The sequence below is a fragment of the Larimichthys crocea genome, chromosome XII (assembly GCF_000972845.2).
Source record: "Larimichthys crocea isolate SSNF chromosome XII, L_crocea_2.0, whole genome shotgun sequence".
Taxonomy (NCBI): Eukaryota; Metazoa; Chordata; class Actinopteri; family Sciaenidae; genus Larimichthys; species Larimichthys crocea.
In genome coordinates, this window is record NC_040022.1 from 27,572,260 (window position 1) to 27,577,532 (window position 5,273).

A 5,273-nucleotide genomic window follows, 5' to 3' on the forward strand; every position below is an offset into this window, starting at 1 on the left:
GGCGCTGTGTGTGACTGGCTTATCATGGATATTGCGAGTTTTTTGTAATATCCATGGTCATATACCCAAATACTCACATTACGGTTTTGAAGAATTCAGTGTCATCCTCCCGGAGATACACTGGAAGTGCACGAAGAGCCAGAGTGCGTCGCATGTTGTGTCATGTTCTTCCTCGATTGAGAAAAAAAATTATTATAGAAATATTTTGTCCGGATACCCAGCTCGTGTCACTGGATAACAATGTGAATGCTTCAGTTATGTTACAAATAGTATCTACTATGATTCAGCAGGATGATGACACTATCAAGGATCACAAAACACAAACACGCTTTTTGTAATCTGTAATGACAACACATTATATATCAGCATTGTCCCCATGGAAAAGTCAAACATAAACTTACCTCCAAGTCATAATTTCTCAGCATCTCTCGCAGTGCCTCTGCTCCCTTTCCAGTCCTTGAGGACTTCTCGCCGATACAGTGCAGCTAGTTTTTGGTGTTATCGGTCAAGTTCACAGTAAAACTGGTTGCGTAGATTCAGCGTTTGTGATTCGATGGAACTCTGCAAACACCTGTACACATAAATATTTAAGTGTAAAAACAAGAGGAGTTTTCAAATAGTTTTCTACCGAAATGTTAAATATCAATTACTTTATTAACTATTACGAATGACTACTGAAATATTACGCCTCTACACACACTAGTGAAACGCTCTCACACACACTCTAGTGAAATGCTTCAACACATGAACTCTCTGAACACCTCAATAGACATACTGTCTCCAACCCACTCACTGAGACCACTCCTCACACACTACGAATAGTACGCTGCTTACACACACTAGTGAATTCGTCTCACACACTCAGTGCAAACACACTACTCACCACACACTAGTCGAAACGCTCACACACTTATTGAGATTTACAGTGTAACGGAAAGCATTTCAGTGCTAATCCGGAATGGCATTTCACTGAACGGAAGGCATTTCACTGTAACCGTGAAAGGCGGGTACTAACGATGGAGCAGCCAGCATCGGTGCGGTTGAGATGTCGCAGCAGGAGGAGCTTGTCAGTGGACTTACAAAAGCGCTGCGCTACTCAACAACATTGTGTCATCAGCGGAGACCAATTCGAACATTTATTATGCAACTGCCGAGCAGGCAAACAGGCCACGCCCCTTGAGTGGACGACACCGTGAGAGCCGGCATACGGCGCTTTTCCCGTCCGCCGGCGCAATGGCGCGGCCAAACAACCCAGCTGTTGCCGGTTGTCCGCTGTGTCCATGTCGAAGCTCGCTGAGCTTGGTAACGCGGCACGGAGCTCCTGACATGCTTCGCTGTGCATTAGATAATTTTCGAATGTCCTGGCTGGATGACAAAACGTGTTGAGTAGCTGGCGGCAGCTCTGTAAAGTCCCACTGGAAAGCTCCTCAGTGCCGACATATGCACACAACGACGCTGGCTCCCTCTTACGACCCGCCTTCCGGTGACAGGTGAAATGCCTTCGGTTCATCACTGAAATTCCTCATAGAGTGCTGTGAGACGCGTTTCACTAGTGTGTGTGAGAGTGTTACTAGAGTGTGGTGAGAGCGTTTCACTAGTTGTTGTAGAGCGTAATATTGTCAGTAGCGTGTAGTGAGAGTGTCTCAGTAGAGTGGTGAGAGCGCTTTCCGAGTGTGTGTAAGAGCGTTTACATGTGTGTGTAAAGCGAACAGTAATATTTCATAGTGGTGTGAGAGTGTCCTCAGTAAATGTGTGAGAGCGTTTCACTAGTGTGTGTAAGAGCACCATTAGCACCTCCACCAGCTCCCACGGTATCACACTTCCTGCCCCCTTTACCTCACTGTCCTTCCCCCTTCCCCCAGCTTTTGTACTTTGAAGTACGTGTGTGAGCCTCGTGTATCGTTAGGAGTTGTGTGAGAGAGCGTTTCACGAGTGTGTGTAAGAGCGTTTCATAGTATGTTGTAAGCGCGTACATTTTCACGTAGTGTGGTGAGAGTTCCTCGTAGAGTTGTGGTGAGGAGCATTCACTAGGTGTGTGAGAGTGTCTCAGTAGAGTGTGTTGGAGAGCTTCACATGCTGTAGATGGTGTTTCTACTAGTCTGTGTGTAACGACGACGACATTTCAGTAGGTGTTGTGAGAGTGCTCAGTAGAGTGTGCCGGAGAGCTTTCACGATGTGTGTTAAGAGCGTACATATTTACAGTAGCGGGGTGTGGGGAGCAGTGTCTCAGTAGAGTGTGGATGAAGCGTTTCACTAGTGTGTGTCAAGAGCGTTTCTACTAGTTTGTGGTAAGAGCGTAATATTTCAGCTAGGTGTGTGTGAGAGTCGTCTCTCGCTAGAAGTGGTGTGAGAGGCGTTAATCACAGTGTGTGTAGAGCGTAATAGTTCATAGTGTGTGTGAGAAGGGTCTCAGTAGAGTGGTGGTGAGGCTCTTTCATCTTGTGTGTAAGAGTCGTTTCACTTATGTGTTGTAAGAGCGTAACTATTCCAGTAGTGGTGGTGAGAGGTATTTTCTGCAAATAATGTACCTGAAGATCCCTACACTCACCTACACTCTGGCTCTTCGTGCACTTCCAGTGTATCTCCGGGAGGATGACACTGAATTCTCAAAACCGTAATGTAAGTATTTGGGTTATTGACCATGGATATTGACAAGTAAAACTCGTCAATATCCATGATAAGCCAGTCACACACAGCGCCCGCCCCTCCCTACACACACTGTCTCTGCAGCCAGAGCTGTGCTTCACTCTCGCACTACAGTGACTGATCTCTCTGTTCTTGGCTTGACTCTAGCCACATTGCTCTCTCCTCAGTACTCCTAGGTTTTCTTCAGATCTCGGTTTGTATGATACTAAAGTTACTTGATGAACTTGTTAAGGAAGAATATTGGCTAATTTTGGCTCTACAAACAAGGATTGTGTCATATCCTTCTGGATTTGTTATTGTATAATTGATTTTCTTGTTTGCAGGGTGAAGATGAGGTGGAGATCATGACACCCAGCTAGCTGCTCCTCCTGTGGTCCGGACCACAGCGAGGAGCAGCTAGGCTGGGTGTCATGATCTCCACTCATTTTCACCTGCAACACAAGAAAATCATATATTATAATCACAATTATCACCCACCAAATCCGAAGGATCTGGACACAATCCTTGTTTGTAGAGCCAAAATGCCAATATTCTTCCTTAACCGTTCATCAAGTAAACTTTCAGTATCATACAACACCGAGATCTGAAGCAAAACCTACGGAGTACTGAGGAGGAGAGCAATGTGGGTAGAGTCAGCCACGAACAGAGAGATCAGTCACTGTAGTGCGAGATTGAAGCACAGCTTGGCTGCAGCGACAGTTGTGTGTAGGGAGGGGCGGCGCTGTGTTGACGGCTTATCATGGATATTGACGAGTTTTACTTGTCAATATCCATGGTCAATAACCCAAATACTCCACATTAGGGTTTTGCAGAATCAGTGTCCTCCTCCCGGAGATACATCTGGAAGGCACGAAGAGCCAGAGTGTATGAGGGGGTCGTCAGGGACATTATTCAGAAATATACCTCTCACCCACACACTATGAAATAGTACCTCTACAAACATAGTGAAACGATCAAAGTGAAACGCTCTCACCACACTCTACTGAGACCCTTCTCACACACACTATGAACTATTCCGCTCTTACACACACTAGTGAAAACGCCTCTCACACCACTTCTACTGAAGACCTCTCACACACACTACTGAAAATATACGCTCTTACCACAAACTAGTGATAACGCTCTTACACACACTGTGAAACGCTTCACCACACTCTACTGAGACCACTCTCCCCACACCGCTACTTGAAATATTACGCTCTTACACACCATCGTGAAAGCTCTCCACACACCTTACTGAGCCACTCTCCCCAACACTTACTGAAAATTCGCTCTTCACACAACTAGTGAAACGCTTTACCACACTAGGTGAACGCTCTCCACACACTCTACTGAGACCACTCTCACACACACTAGTGACATTGCTCTCACCACACTCTACTGAGGACACTCTCAACCACACTACTGAAATATTACGCTCCTACACATACTAGTGAAACGCTCTTACACACACTCGTGAAACGCTCTTCACACACTCTACTGAGACACTCTCACACACACTACGAATATTACGCTTCTTACACACACTAGTGAAACGCTCTCACAACATTCTACTGAGGACACTCTCACACCACTATTGAAAATATTCCGCTTTACACACAATAGTAAACGCTCTTACACACACTCGTGAAACGCTCTCACACACTCTACTGAGGGACACTCTCACACCACGCTACTGACATATTACGCTCTACAACACTAGTGAAAACGCTCTCACCACACTCTAGTGAAACACTCTCACACACACTAGTGGAAACGCTCTCACACACTCTATTGAGGATTTCATGTAACCGGAAGGCATTTCACTGTCCACCGGAAGGCGGGTCGTAAGAGGGAGCCAGCATCGTTGGGTGCAGATGTCGCGCAGAGGTAGCTTTCCAGTGGACTTTACAGCAGCTGCCACCTACTACTCAACAAATTTTGTCATCCGCCGAGGGACCATTTCGAAAATTATCTAATGCAACAGCGAGGATGTCAGGAGCTCCGTGCCGCGTTACCAAGCTCAGCGAGCTTCGACATGGACAACCAGGGACAACCGGGCTAACAGCTGGGTGTTGGCCGCGCCATTGCTGCCGAGCGAGACGGGAAAAGCGCCGTAATCCGGCTCTCCACGGTGTCGCCACTTCAAGGGGCGTGGCCATGTTGCCTGCTCGCAGTTGCATAGATAATGTTCGAATTGTCTCCGTGATGGACACAATGTTGTTGAGTAGCGCAGCGCTTTTGAAAGTCCACTGGAAAGCTCTCCTGGCTGGACATCTTCAACCCACCGATGCTGCTCTCCTTTAGACCCGCCTTTCCCGGTTACGTGAAATGCCTTCCGTTTACAGTGAAATTGCCTTCCGGTACACTGAAATGCTTTCCGTACACTGGACATTCAATAGAGTGTGTGAGAGCGTTTCACTAGTGTGTGGTGAGAGTGTTTTCACTCGAGTGTGTGAGAGCGTTCACTAGTGTGTGTAAGCGCGTACTATTCAGTAGGTGTGTGAGTGAGTGTCTCAGTGAGTGTGTTGAGAGCATTTCACTAGTGTGTGTGAGAGTTTTCATAGAGTGTGTGAGAGCATTTCACTAGAGTTGTGTGAGAGCGTTTCACTAGTGTGTGTAGAGGCGTAATATTTCAGTAGTGTGTT